Source organism: Platichthys flesus, chromosome 10 (genome assembly GCF_949316205.1).
Source record: "Platichthys flesus chromosome 10, fPlaFle2.1, whole genome shotgun sequence".
Classification (NCBI taxonomy): domain Eukaryota; kingdom Metazoa; phylum Chordata; class Actinopteri; order Pleuronectiformes; family Pleuronectidae; genus Platichthys; species Platichthys flesus.
The window spans coordinates 22,639,481-22,652,728 of record NC_084954.1 but is presented as its reverse complement, the minus strand read 5'-3'; the positions used below and the strand labels follow the sequence as shown (position 1 = coordinate 22,652,728).

The following is a 13,248-nucleotide window of genomic DNA, read 5'->3' as shown; positions in this document are numbered from 1 at the left end:
GCCTGCCATGCATATTTACAGAATCCAAAGGCCTTCAGTATCACATCATCCCCTTTTGGTGAAGAACTTGTTGGAGTGAAGCAAACACATCCATGAAATGACATCTAATTAGTTTACCAATTTCCTTGTCTCCAGCCCTTTTATTTCCTCTGCAAAACAGAGAAAACCTAGATGAAAAGCAGCAAGGTAAGCCCTGGCCGTCTCTGATAAATCACCACAAAAGACAACACAAACTGCTCTAAATTCGGAAAAATCAGCATACAGGCAGTACAATAATTTCTAGCAAACATTACTTATCAAAACAGCAAACTTGGAACAGGAGTGAACCCGTTTATTTGCTGTAAAATTATACTTGAACCACAATCAGTGACATTATAGATGCATTGTGTCTGGAGCACAAAATATTTACATCAAAGTCTATAAAATAAGCCCAGTGTGGGGCTCTTATTGCAATTGAACATAATGATAAGGGGAGAGCGCGGACGCAGTCCCCCACTACCACAAATTATGCAGTCGAGATTCCCACATTTGGGGAATTCGCACAGGTCAGCACAACCGAAGTGCAATGGCTGAGCCTCGCCCTGGGTGAACCACCTTCATGATCATGGTATCTCCCCTGCCAGGTAAGTATGAGTTGGATGCATTGGAGACAGGCTCTTGTATCTTAGACCCAGTAGTTAGGCTCACGGTGCCTGCCATGCAAATTCACAGATCCAAAGGCCTTCAGTATCACATCATCCCCGTTTGGTGAAGGACTTGTTGGAGTGAAGCAAACACTTCTATGAAATGACATCTAATTAGTTTATGAATTTCCTTGTCTCCAGCCCTTTTATTTCCTCTGCAAAACAGAGAAAACCTAGATGAAAAGCAACAAGGTAAGCCCTGGCCGTCTCTGATAAATCACCACAAAAGACAACACAAACTGCTCTAAATTCGGAAAAATCAGCATACAGGCAGTACAAGAATTTCTAGCAAACATTACTTATCAAAACAGTTTACTTGGAACAGGAGTGAACCAGTCTATTTGCATTAAAATTATATTTCTACCACAATTAGTGGCATTATAGATTGCGTTGTGTCAGAAGCACAAAATATCTACATCAAAGTATATAAAATAGGCCCAGTGTGGGGCTCTTATTGCAATTGAACATAATGATCAGGGGAGAGCGCGGACGCAGTCCCCCACTACCACAAATTATGCAGTCGAGATTCCCACATTTGGGGAATTCGCACGGGTCAGCACAACCGAAGTGCAATGGCTGAGCCTCGCCCCGGGTGAACCACCTTCATGATCATGGTATCTCCCCTGCCAGGTAAGTATGAGTTGGATGCATTGGAGACAGGCTCTTGTATCTTAGACCCAGTTGTTAGGCTCATGGTGCCTGCCATGCATATTTACAGAATCCAAAGGCCTTCAGTATCACATCATCCCCTTTTGGTGAAGAACTTGTTGGAGTGAAGCAAACACATCCATGAAATGACATCTAATTAGTTTACCAATTTCCTTGTCTCCAGCCCTTTTATTTCCTCTGCAAAACAGAGAAAACCTAGATGAAAAGCAGCAAGGTAAGCCCTGACCGTCTCTGATAAATCACCACAAAAGACAACACAAACTGCTCTAAATTCGGAAAAATCAGCATACAGGCAGTACATTAATTTCTAGCAAACATTACTTATCAAAACAGCAAACTTGGAACAGGAGTGAACCCGTTTATTTGCTGTAAAATTATACTTGAACCACAATCAGTGGCATTATAGATGCATTGTGTCTGGAGCACAAAATATTTACATCAAAGTCTATAAAATAAGCCCAGTGTGGGGCTCTTATTGCAATTGAACATAATGATAAGGGGAGAGCGCGGACGCAGTCCCCCACTACCACAAATTATGCAGTCGAGATTCCCACATTTGGGGAATTCGCACAGGTCAGCACAACCAAAGTGCAATGGCTGAGCCTCGCCCTGGGTGAACCACCTTCATGATCATGGTATCTCCCCTGCCAGGTAAGTATGAGTTGGATGCATTGGAGACAGGCTCTTGTATCTTAGACCCAGTTGTTAGGCTCACGGTGCCTGCCATGCATATTCACAGATCCAAAGGCCTTCAGTATCACATCATCCCCGTTTGGTGAAGGACTTGTTGGAGTGAAGCAAACACTTCTATGAAATGACATCTTATTAGTTTATGAATTTCCTTGTCTCCAGCCCTTTTATTTCCTCTGCAAAACAGAGAAAACCTAGATGAAAAGCAACAAGGTAAGCCCTGGCCGTCTCTGATAAATCACCAAAAAAGACAACACAAACTGCTCTAAATTCGGAAAAATCAGCATACAGGCAGTACAAGAATTTCTAGCAAACATTACTTATCAAAACCGTAAACTTGGAAAAGGAGTGAACCAGTCTATTTGCTTTAAAATTATATTTCTACCACAATTAGTGGCATTATAGATTGCGTTGTGTCAGAAGCACAAAATATCTACATCAAAGTATATAAAATAGGCCCAGTGTGGGGCTCTTATTGCAATTGAACATAATGATCAGGGGAGAGCGCGGACGCAGTCCCCCACTACCACAAATTATGCAGTCGAGATTCCCACATTTGGGGAATTCGCACGGGTCAGCACAACCGAAGTGCAATGGCTGAGCCTCGCCCTGGGTGAACCACCTTCATGATCATGGTATCTCCCCTGCCAGGTAAGTATGAGTTGGATGCATTGGAGACAGGCTCTTGTATCTTAGACCCAGTTGTTAGGCTCACGGTGACTGCCATGCATATTCACAGATCCAAAGGCCTTCAGTATCACATCATCCCCTTTTGGTGAATGACTTGTTGGAGTGAAGCAAACACTTCTATGAAATTACATCTAATTAGTTTATCAATTTCCTTGTCTCAAGCCCTTTTATTTCCTCTGCAAAACAGAGAAAACCTAGATGAAAAGCAGCAAGGTAAGCCCTGGCCGTCTCTGATAAATCACCACAAAAGACAACACTAACTGCTCTAAATTCGGAATAATCAGCATACAGGCAGTACAAGAATTTCTAGCAAACATTACTTATCAAAAGAGCAAACTTGGAACAGGAGTGAACCCGTTTATTTGCTGTAAAATTATATTTCTACCACAATTAGTGGCATTATAGATGCATTGTGTCTGGAGCACAAAATATCTACATCAAAGTCTATAAAATAGGCCCAGTGTGGGACTCTTATTGCAATTGAACATAATGATCAGGGGATAGCGCGGACGCAGTCCCCCACTACCACAAATTATGCAGTCGAGATTCCCACATTTGGGGAATTCGCACAGGTCAGCACAACCGAAGTGCAATGGCTGAGCCTCGCCCTGGGTGAACCACCTTCATGATCATGGTATCTCCCCTGTCAGGTATGTATGAGCTGGATGCATTGGAGACAGGCTCTTGTATCTTAGACCCAGTTGTTAGGCTCACGGTGCCTGCCATGCATATTCACAGAATCCAAAGGCCTTCAGTATCACATCATCCCCTTTTGGTGAAGGACTTGTTGGAGTGAAGCAAACACTTCTATGAAATGACATCTAATTAGTTTATCGATTTCCTTGTCTCCAGCCCTTTTATTTCCTCTGCAAAACAGAGAAAACCTAGATGAAAAGCAGCAAGGTAAGCCCTGGCCGTCTCTGATAAATCACCACAAAAGACAACACAAACTGCTCTAAATTCGGAAAAATCAGCATACAGGCAGTACAAGAATTTCTAGCAAACATTACTTATCAAAACAGCAAACTTGGAACAGGAGTGAACCCGTTTATTTGCTGTAAAAATTAAACTTGAACCACAATCAGTGGCATTATAGATGCATTGTGTCTGGAGCACATAATATTTACATCAAAGTCTATAAAATAAGCCCAGTGTGGGGCTCTTATTGCAATTGAACATAATGATAAGGGGAGAGCGCGGACGCAGTCCCCCACTACCACAAATTATGCAGTCGAGATTCCCACATTTGGGGAATTCGCACGGGTCAGCACAAACGAAGTGCAATGGCTGAGCCTCGCCCTGGGTGAACCACCTTCATGATCATGGTATCTCCCCTGCCAGGTAAGTATGAGTTGGATGCATTGGAGACAGGCTCTTGTATCTTAGACCCAGTTGTTAGGCTCACGGTGCCTGCCATGCATATTCACAGACCCAAAGGCCTTCAGTATCACATCATCCCCGTTTGGTGAAGGACTTGTTGGAGTGAAGCAAACACTTCTATGAAATGACATCTAATTAGTTTATCAATTTCCTTGTCTCCAGCCCTTTTATTTCCTCTGCAAAACAGAGAAAACCTAGATGAAAAGCAGCAAGGTAAGCCCTGGCCGTCTCTGATAAATCACCACAAAAGACAACACAAACTGCTCTAAATTCGGAAAAATCAGCATACAGGCAGTACAAGAATTTCTAGCAAACATTACTTATCAAAACAGCAAACTTGGAAAAGGAGTGAACCAGTCTATTTGCTTTAAAATTATATTTCTACCACAATTAGTGGCATTATAGATTGCGTTGTGTCAGAAGCACAAAATATCTACATCAAAGTATATAAAATAGGCCCAGTGTGGGGCTCTTATTGTAATTGAACATAATGATCAGGGGAGAGCGCGGACGCAGTCCCCCACTACCACAAATTATGCAGTCGAGATTCCCACATTTGGGGAATTCGCACAGGTCAGCACAACCGAAGTGCAATGGCTGAGCCTCGCCCTGGGTGAACCACCTTCATGATCATGGTATCTCCCCTGCCAGGTAAGTATGAGTTGGATGCATTGGAGACAGGCTCTTGTATCTTAGACCCAGTTGTTAGGCTCACGGTGCCTGCCATGCATATTCACAGATCCAAAGGCCTTCAGTATCACATCATCCCCGTTTGGTGAAGGACTTGTTGGAGTGAAGCAAACACTTCTATGAAATGACATCTAATTAGTTTATCAATTTCCTTGTCTCCAGCCCTTTTATTTCCTCTGCAAAACAGAGAAAACATAGATGAAAAGCAGCAAGGTAAGCCCTGGCCGTCTCTGATAAATCACCACAAAAGACAACACAAACTGCTCTAAATTCGGAAAAATCAGCATACAGGCAGTACAAGAATTTCTAGCAAACATTACTTATCAAAACCGTAAACTTGGAAAAGGAGTGAACCAGTCTATTTGCTTTAAAATTATATTTCTACCACAATTAGTGGCATTATAGATTGCGTTGTGTCAGAAGCACAAAATATCTACATCAAAGTCTATAAAATAGGCCCAGTGTGGGGCTCTTATTGCAATTGAACATAATGATCAGGGGAGAGCGCGGACGCAGTCCCCCACTACCACAAATTATGCAGTCGAGATTCCCACATTTGGGGAATTCGCACGGGTCAGCACAACCGAAGTGCAATGGCTGAGCCTCGCCCTGGGTGAACCACCTTCATGATCATGGTATCTCCCCTGCCAGGTAAGTATGAGTTGGATGCATTGGAGACAGTCTCTTGTATCTTAGACCCAGTTGTTAGGCTCACGGTGCCTGCTATGCATATTCACAGATCCAAAGGCCTTCAGTATCACATCATCCCCTTTTGGTGAAGGACTTGTTGGAGTGAAGCAAACACTTCTATGAAATGACATCTAATTAGTTTATCAATTTCCTTGTCTCAAGCCCTTTTATTTCCTCTGCAAAACAGAGAAAACCTAGATGAAAAGCAGCAAGGTAAGCCCTGGCCGTCTCTGATAAATCACCACAAAAGACAACACAAACTGCTCTAAATTCGGAATAATCAGTATACAGGCAGTACAAGAATTTCTAGCAAACATTACTTATCAAAACAGCAAACTTGGAACAGGAGTGAACCCGTTTATTTGCTGTAAAATTATATTTCTACCACAATTAGTGGCATTATAGATGCATTGTGTCTGGAGCACAAAATATCTACATCAAAGTCTATAAACTAGGCCCAGTGTGGGACTCTTATTGCAATTGAACATAATGATCAGGGGAGAGCGCGGATGCAGTCCCCCACTACCACAAATTATGCAGTCGAGATTCCCACATTTGGGGAATTCGCACAGGTCAGCACAACCGAAGTGCAATGGCTGAGCCTCGCCCTGGGTGAACCACCTTCATGATCATGGTATCTCCCCTGTCAGGTAAGTATGAGTTGGATGCATTGGAGACAGGCTCTTGTATCTTAGACCCAGTTGTTAGGCTCACGGTGCCTGCCATGCATATTCACAGATCCAAAGGCCTTCAGTATCACATCATCCCCTTTTGGTGAAGGACTTGTTGGAGTGAAGCAAACACTTCTATGAAATGACATCTAATTAGTTTATCGATTTCCTTGTCTCCAGCCCTTTTATTTCCTCTGCAAAACAGAGAAAACCTAGATGAAAAGCAGCAAGGTAAGCCCTGGCCGTCTCTGATAAATCACCACAAAAGACAACACAAACTGCTCTAAATTCGGAAAAATCAGCATACAGGCAGTACAATAATTTCTAGCAAACATTACTTATCAAAACAGCAAACTTGGAACAGGAGTGAACCCGTTTATTTGCTGTAAAAATTATACTTGAACCACAATTAGTGGCATTATAGATGCATTGTGTCTGGAGCACAAAATATCTACATCAAAGTCTATAAAATAGGCCCAGTGTGGGGCTCTTATTGCAATTGAACATAATGATCAGGGGAGAGCGCGGACGCAGTCCCCCACTACCACAAATTATGCAGTCGAGATTCCCAGATTTGGGGAATTCGCACAGGTCAGCACAACCGAAGTGCAATGGCTGAGCCTCGCCCTGGGTGAACCACCATCATGATCATGGTATCTCCCCTGTCAGGTAAGTATGAGTTGGATGCATTGGAGACAGGCTCTTGTATCTTAGACCCAGTTGTTAGGCTCACGGTGCCTGCCATGCATATTCACAGATCCAAAGGCCTTCAGTATCACATCATCCCCTTTTGGTGAAGGACTTGTTGGAGTGAAGCAAACACTTCTATGAAATGACATCTAATTAGTTTATCGATTTCCTTGTCTCCAGCCCTTTTATTTCCTCTGCAAAACAGAGAAAACCTAGATGAAAAGCAGCAAGGTAAGCCCTGGCCGTCTCTGATAAATCACCACAAAAGACAACACAAACTGCTCTAAATTCGGAAAAATCAGCATACAGGCAGTACAATAATTTCTAGCAAACATTACTTATCAAAACAGCAAACTTGGAACAGGAGTGAACCCGTTTATTTGCTGTAAAAATTATACTTGAACCACAATCAGTGGCATTATAGATGCATTGTGTCTGGAGCACAAAATATCTACATCAAAGTCTATAAAATAAGCCCAGTGTGGGGCTCTTATTGCAATTGAACATAATGATAAGGGGAGAGCGCGGACGCAGTCCCCCACTACCACAAATTATGCAGTCGAGATTCCCACATTTGGGGAATTCGCACAGGTCAGCACAACCGAAGTGCAATGGCTGAGCCTCGCCCTGGGTGAACCACCTTCATGATCATGGTATCTCCCCTGCCAGGTAAGTATGAGTTGGATGCATTGGAGACAGGCTCTTGTATCTTAGACCCAGTTGTTAGGCTCACGGTGCCTGCCATGCATATTCACAGATCCAAAGGCCTTCAGTATCACATCATCCCCGTTTGGTGAAGGACTTGTTGGAGTGAAGCAAACACTTCTATGAAATGACATCTAATTAGTTTATCAATTTCCTTGTCTCCAGCCCTTTTATTTCCTCTGCAAAACAGAGAAAACCTAGATGAAAAGCAACAAGGTAAGCCCTGGCCGTCTCTGATGAATCACCACAAAAGACAACACAAACTGCACTAAATTCGGAAAATCAGCATACAGGCAGTACAAGAATTTCTAGCAAACATTACTTATCAAAACAGTAAACTTGGAACAGGAGTGAACCAGTCTATTTGCTTTAAAATTATATTTCTACAACAATTAGTGGCATTAAAAATTGCATTGTGACAGAAGCACAAAATATCTACATCAAAGTCGATAAATTAGGCCCAGTGTGGGGCTCTTATTGCAATTGAACATAATGATCAGGGGAGAGCGCGGACGCAGTCCCCCACTACCACAAATTATGCAGTCGAGATTCCCACATTTGGGGAATTCGCACAGGTCAGCACAACCGAAGTGCAATGGCTGAGCCTCGCCCTGGGTGAACCACCTTCATGATCATGGTATCTCCCCTGCCAGGTAAGTATGAGTTGGATGCATTGGAGACAGGCTCTTGTATCTTAGACCCAGTTGTTAGGCTCACGGTGCCTGCCATGCATATTCACAGATCCAAAGGCCTTCAGTATCACATCATCCCCGTTTGGTGAAGGACTTGTTGGAGTGAAGCAAACACTTCTATGAAATGACATCTAATTAGTTTATCAATTTCCTTGTCTCCAGCCCTTTTATTTCCTCTGCAAAACAGAGAAAACCTAGATGAAAAGCAACAAGGTAAGCCCTGGCCGTCTCTGATGAATCACCACAAAAGACAACACAAACTGCACTAAATTCGGAAAATCAGCATACAGGCAGTACAAGAATTTCTAGCAAACATTACTTATCAAAACAGTAAACTTGGAACAGGAGTGAACCAGTCTATTTGCTTTAAAATTATATTTCTACAACAATTAGTGGCATTAAAAATTGCATTGTGACAGAAGCACAAAATATCTACATCAAAGTCGATAAATTAGGCCCAGTGTGGGGCTCTTATTGCAATTGAACATAATGATCAGGGGAGAGCGCGGACGCAGTCCCCCACTACCACAAATTATGCAGTCGAGATTCCCACATTTGGGGAATTCGCACAGGTCAGCACAACCGAAGTGCAATGGCTGAGCCTCGCCCTGGGTGAACCACCTTCATGATCATGGTATCTCCCCTGCCAGGTAAGTATGAGTTGGATGCATTGGAGACAGGCTCTTGTATCTTAGACCCAGTTGTTAGGCTCACGGTGCCTGCCATGCATATTCACAGATCCAAAGGTCTTCAGTATCACATCATCCCCGTTTGGTGAAGGACTTGATGGAGTGAAGCAAACACTTCTATGAAATGACATCTAATTAGTTTATCAATTTCCTTGTCTCCAGCCCTTTTATTTCCTCTGCAAAACAGAGAAAACCTAGATGAAAAGCAGCAAGGTAAGCCCTGGCCGTCTCTGATAAATCACCACAAAAGACAACACAAACTGCTCTAAATTCGGAAAAATCAGCATACAGGCAGTACAAGAATTTCTAGCAAACATTACTTATCAAAACCGAAAACTTGGAAAAGGAGTGAACCAGTCTATTTGCTTTAAAATTATATTTCTACCACAATTAGTGGCATTATAGATTGCGTTGTGTCAGAAGCACAAAATATCTACATCAAAGTCTATAAAATAGGCCCAGTGTGGGGCTCTTATTGCAATTGAACATAATGATCAGGGGAGAGCGCGGACGCAGTCCCCCACTACCACAAATTATGCAGTCGAGATTCCCACATTTGGGGAATTCGCACGGGTCAGCACAACCGAAGTGCAATGGCTGAGCGTCGCCCTGGGTGAACCACCTTCATGATCATGGTATCTCCCCTGCCAGGTAAGTATGAGTTGGATGCATTGGAGACAGGCTCATGTATCTTAGACCCAGTTGTTAGGCTCACGGTGCCTGCTATGCATATTCACAGATCCAAAGGCCTTCAGTATCACATCATCCCCGTTTGGTGAAGGACTTGTTGGAGTGAAGCAAACACTTCTATGAAATGACATCTAATTAGTTTATCAATTTCCTTGTCTCCAGCCCTTTTATTTCCTCTGCAAAACAGAGAAAACCTAGATGAAAAGCAACAAGGTAAGCCCTGGCCGTCTCTGATGAATCACCACAAAAGACAACACAAACTGCACTAAATTCGGAATTCAGCATACAGGCAGTACAAGAATTTCTAGCAAACATTACTTATCAAAACAGTAAACTTGGAACAGGAGTGAACCAGTCTATTTGCTTTAAAATTATATTTCTACAACAATTAGTGGCATTAAAAATTGCATTGTGACAGAAGCACAAAATATCTACATCAAAGTCGATAAATTAGGCCCAGTGTGGGGCTCTTATTGCAATTGAACATAATGATCAGGGGAGAGTGCGGACGCAGTCCCCCACTACCACAAATTATGCAGTCGAGATTCCCACATTTGGGGAATTCACACGGGTCAGCACAACCGAAGTGCAATGGCTGAGCCTCGCCCTGGGTGAACCACCTTCATGATCATGGTATCTCCCCTGCCAGGTAAGTATGAGTTGGATGCATTGGAGACAGGCTCTTGTATCTTAGACCCAGTTGTTAGGCTCACGGTGCCTGCCATGCATATTCACAGATCCAAAGGCCTTCAGTATCACATCATCCCCGTTTGGTGAAGGACTTGTTGGAGTGAAGCAAACACTTCTATGAAATGACATCTAATTAGTTTATCAATTTCCTTGTCTCCAGCCCTTTTATTTCCTCTGCAAAACAGAGAAAACCTAGATGAAAAGCAACAAGGTAAGCCCTGGCCGTCTCTGATGAATCACCACAAAAGACAACACAAACTGCACTAAATTCGGAAAATCAGCATACAGGCAGTACAAGAATTTCTAGCAAACATTACTTATCAAAACAGTAAACTTGGAACAGGAGTGAACCAGTCTATTTGCTTTAAAATTATATTTCTTTATATTTCTACAACAATTAGTGGCATTAAAAATTGCATTGTGACAGAAGCACAAAATATCTACATCAAAGTCGATAAATTAGGCCCAGTGTGGGGCTCTTATTGCAATTGAACATAATGATCAGGGGAGAGCGCGGACGCAGTCCCCCACTACCACAAATTATGCAGTCGAGATTCCCACATTTGGGGAATTCGCACAGGTCAGCACAACCGAAGTGCAATGGCTGAGCCTCGCCCTGGGTGAACCACCTTCATGATCATGGTATCTCCCCTGCCAGGTAAGTATGAGTTGGATGCATTGGAGACAGGCTCTTGTATCTTAGACCCAGTTGTTAGGCTCACGGTGCCTGCCATGCATATTCACAGATCCAAAGGCCTTCAGTATCACATCATCCCCGTTTGGTGAAGGACTTGATGGAGTGAAGCAAACACTTCTATGAAATGACATCTAATTAGTTTATCAATTTCCTTGTCTCCAGCCCTTTTATTTCCTCTGCAAAACAGAGAAAACCTAGATGAAAAGCAGCAAGGTAAGCCCTGGCCGTCTCTGATAAATCACCACAAAAGACAACACAAACTGCTCTAAATTCGGAAAAATCAGCATACAGGCAGTACAAGAATTTCTAGCAAACATTACTTATCAAAACCGTAAACTTGGAAAAGGAGTGAACCAGTCTATTTGCTTTAAAATTATATTTCTACCACAATTAGTGGCATTATAGATTGCGTTGTGTCAGAAGCACAAAATATCTACATCAAAGTCTATAAAATAGGCCCAGTGTGGGGCTCTTATTGCAATTGAACATAATGATCAGGGGAGAGCGCGGACGCAGTCCCCCACTACCACATATTATGCAGTCGAGATTCCCACATTTGGGGAATTCGCACGGGTCAGCACAACCGAAGTGCAATGGCTGAGCCTCGCCCTGGGTGAACCACCTTCATGATCATGGTATCTCCCCTGCCAGGTAAGTATGAGTTGGATGCATTGGAGACAGGCTCTTGTATCTTAGACCCAGTTGTTAGGCTCACGGTGCCTGCTATGCATATTCACAGATCCAAAGGCCTTCAGTATCACATCATCCCCATTTGGTGAAGGACTTGTTGGAGTGAAGCAAACACTTCTATGAAATGACATCTAATTAGTTTATCAATTTCCTTGTCTCCAGCCCTTTTATTTCCTCTGCAAAACAGAGAAAACCTAGATGAAAAGCAACAAGGTAAGCCCTGGCCGTCTCTGATGAATCACCACAAAAGACAACACAAACTGCACTAAATTCGGAAAATCAGCATACAGGCAGTACAAGAATTTCTAGCAAACATTACTTATCAAAACCGTAAACTTGGAAAAGGAGTGAACCAGTCTATTTGCTTTAAAAATATATTTCTACCACAATTAGTGGCATTATAGATTGCGTTGTGTCAGAAGCACAAAATATCTACATCAAAGTCTATAAAATAGGCCCAGTGTGGGGCTCTTATTGCAATTGAACATAATGATCAGGGGAGAGCGCGGACGCAGTCCCCCACTACCACAAATTATGCAGTCGAGATTCCCACATTTGGGGAATTCGCACAGGTCAGCACAACCGAAGTGCAATGGCTGAGCCTCGCCCTGGGTGAACCACCTTCATGATCATGGTATCTCCCCTGCCAGGTAAGTATGAGTTGGATGCATTGGAGACAGGCTCTTGTATCTTAGACCCAGTTGTTAGGCTCATGGTGCCTGCCATGCATATTTACAGAATCCAAAGGCCTTCAGTATCACATCATCCCCTTTTGGTGAAGAACTTGTTGGAGTGAAGCAAACACATCCATGAAATGACATCTAATTAGTTTACCAATTTCCTTGTCTCCAGCCCTTTTATTTCCTCTGCAAAACAGAGAAAACCTAGATGAAAAGCAGCAAGGTAAGCCCTGGCCGTCTCTGATAAATCACCACAAAAGACAACACAAACTGCTCTAAATTCGGAATAATCAGCATACAGGCAGTACAATAATTTCTAGCAAACATTACTTATCAAAACAGCAAACTTGGAACAGGAGTGAACCCGTTTATTTGCTGTAAAAATTATACTTGAACCACAATCAGTGGCATTATAGATGCATTGTGTCTGGAGCACAAAATATCTACATCAAAGTCTATAAAATAAGCCCAGTGTGGGGCTCTTATTGCAATTGAACATAATGATAAGGGGAGAGCGCGGACGCAGTCCCCCACTACCACAAATTTTGCAGTCGAGATTCCCACATTTGGGGAATTCGCACAGGTCAGCACAACCGAAGTGCAATGGCTGAGCCTCGCCCTGGGTGAACCACCTTCATGATCATGGTATCTCCCCTGCCAGGTAAGTATGAGTTGGATGCATTGGAGACAGGCTCTTGTATCTTAGACCCAGTTGTTAGGCTCACGGTGCCTGCCATGCATATTCACAGATCCAAAGGCCTTCAGTATCACATCATCCCCGTTTGGTGAAGGACTTGTTGGAGTGAAGCAAACACTTCTATGAAATGACATCTAATTAGTTTATCAATTTCCTTGTCTCCAG

At 43.0% G+C, this 13,248-nt stretch overlaps 19 non-coding genes across 19 annotated transcripts; all 19 read right to left on the bottom strand.

The window, feature by feature from the left end:
* Positions 1-467: 467 nt before the first annotated feature.
* LOC133963178 (U1 spliceosomal RNA) lies at positions 468-631 on the bottom strand. Its single transcript, XR_009922691.1, has one exon. It is a non-coding gene; the product is annotated as a U1 spliceosomal RNA (small nuclear RNA).
* A 526-nt stretch (positions 632-1,157) lies between these two features.
* Positions 1,158-1,321, bottom strand: LOC133962782 (U1 spliceosomal RNA). Its single transcript, XR_009922354.1, has one exon. It is a non-coding gene; the product is annotated as a U1 spliceosomal RNA (small nuclear RNA).
* A 526-nt stretch (positions 1,322-1,847) lies between these two features.
* LOC133963273 (U1 spliceosomal RNA) lies at positions 1,848-2,011 on the bottom strand. The gene has a single exon (XR_009922780.1). It is a non-coding gene; the product is annotated as a U1 spliceosomal RNA (small nuclear RNA).
* A 526-nt stretch (positions 2,012-2,537) lies between these two features.
* Positions 2,538-2,701, bottom strand: LOC133964239 (U1 spliceosomal RNA). The gene has a single exon (XR_009923704.1). It is a non-coding gene; the product is annotated as a U1 spliceosomal RNA (small nuclear RNA).
* A 525-nt stretch (positions 2,702-3,226) lies between these two features.
* LOC133964038 (U1 spliceosomal RNA) lies at positions 3,227-3,390 on the bottom strand. The gene has a single exon (XR_009923512.1). It is a non-coding gene; the product is annotated as a U1 spliceosomal RNA (small nuclear RNA).
* A 527-nt stretch (positions 3,391-3,917) lies between these two features.
* LOC133963908 (U1 spliceosomal RNA) lies at positions 3,918-4,081 on the bottom strand. Its single transcript, XR_009923386.1, has one exon. It is a non-coding gene; the product is annotated as a U1 spliceosomal RNA (small nuclear RNA).
* Positions 4,082-4,607: 526 nt separating this feature from the next.
* LOC133963777 (U1 spliceosomal RNA) lies at positions 4,608-4,771 on the bottom strand. Its single transcript, XR_009923260.1, has one exon. It is a non-coding gene; the product is annotated as a U1 spliceosomal RNA (small nuclear RNA).
* Positions 4,772-5,297: 526 nt separating this feature from the next.
* On the bottom strand, positions 5,298-5,461 carry LOC133964226 (U1 spliceosomal RNA). Its single transcript, XR_009923692.1, has one exon. It is a non-coding gene; the product is annotated as a U1 spliceosomal RNA (small nuclear RNA).
* Positions 5,462-5,986: 525 nt separating this feature from the next.
* LOC133964068 (U1 spliceosomal RNA) lies at positions 5,987-6,150 on the bottom strand. The gene has a single exon (XR_009923542.1). It is a non-coding gene; the product is annotated as a U1 spliceosomal RNA (small nuclear RNA).
* A 526-nt stretch (positions 6,151-6,676) lies between these two features.
* On the bottom strand, positions 6,677-6,840 carry LOC133964061 (U1 spliceosomal RNA). Its single transcript, XR_009923535.1, has one exon. It is a non-coding gene; the product is annotated as a U1 spliceosomal RNA (small nuclear RNA).
* A 526-nt stretch (positions 6,841-7,366) lies between these two features.
* LOC133963166 (U1 spliceosomal RNA) lies at positions 7,367-7,530 on the bottom strand. Its single transcript, XR_009922680.1, has one exon. It is a non-coding gene; the product is annotated as a U1 spliceosomal RNA (small nuclear RNA).
* Positions 7,531-8,055: 525 nt separating this feature from the next.
* On the bottom strand, positions 8,056-8,219 carry LOC133963765 (U1 spliceosomal RNA). The gene has a single exon (XR_009923249.1). It is a non-coding gene; the product is annotated as a U1 spliceosomal RNA (small nuclear RNA).
* A 525-nt stretch (positions 8,220-8,744) lies between these two features.
* Positions 8,745-8,908, bottom strand: LOC133963753 (U1 spliceosomal RNA). The gene has a single exon (XR_009923238.1). It is a non-coding gene; the product is annotated as a U1 spliceosomal RNA (small nuclear RNA).
* A 526-nt stretch (positions 8,909-9,434) lies between these two features.
* Positions 9,435-9,598, bottom strand: LOC133963931 (U1 spliceosomal RNA). Its single transcript, XR_009923409.1, has one exon. It is a non-coding gene; the product is annotated as a U1 spliceosomal RNA (small nuclear RNA).
* Positions 9,599-10,122: 524 nt separating this feature from the next.
* LOC133963976 (U1 spliceosomal RNA) lies at positions 10,123-10,286 on the bottom strand. Its single transcript, XR_009923453.1, has one exon. It is a non-coding gene; the product is annotated as a U1 spliceosomal RNA (small nuclear RNA).
* A 535-nt stretch (positions 10,287-10,821) lies between these two features.
* Positions 10,822-10,985, bottom strand: LOC133963742 (U1 spliceosomal RNA). Its single transcript, XR_009923227.1, has one exon. It is a non-coding gene; the product is annotated as a U1 spliceosomal RNA (small nuclear RNA).
* Positions 10,986-11,511: 526 nt separating this feature from the next.
* On the bottom strand, positions 11,512-11,675 carry LOC133963934 (U1 spliceosomal RNA). The gene has a single exon (XR_009923412.1). It is a non-coding gene; the product is annotated as a U1 spliceosomal RNA (small nuclear RNA).
* Positions 11,676-12,200: 525 nt separating this feature from the next.
* On the bottom strand, positions 12,201-12,364 carry LOC133963730 (U1 spliceosomal RNA). Its single transcript, XR_009923216.1, has one exon. It is a non-coding gene; the product is annotated as a U1 spliceosomal RNA (small nuclear RNA).
* A 527-nt stretch (positions 12,365-12,891) lies between these two features.
* Positions 12,892-13,055, bottom strand: LOC133963936 (U1 spliceosomal RNA). The gene has a single exon (XR_009923414.1). It is a non-coding gene; the product is annotated as a U1 spliceosomal RNA (small nuclear RNA).
* Positions 13,056-13,248: the final 193 nt, after the last annotated feature.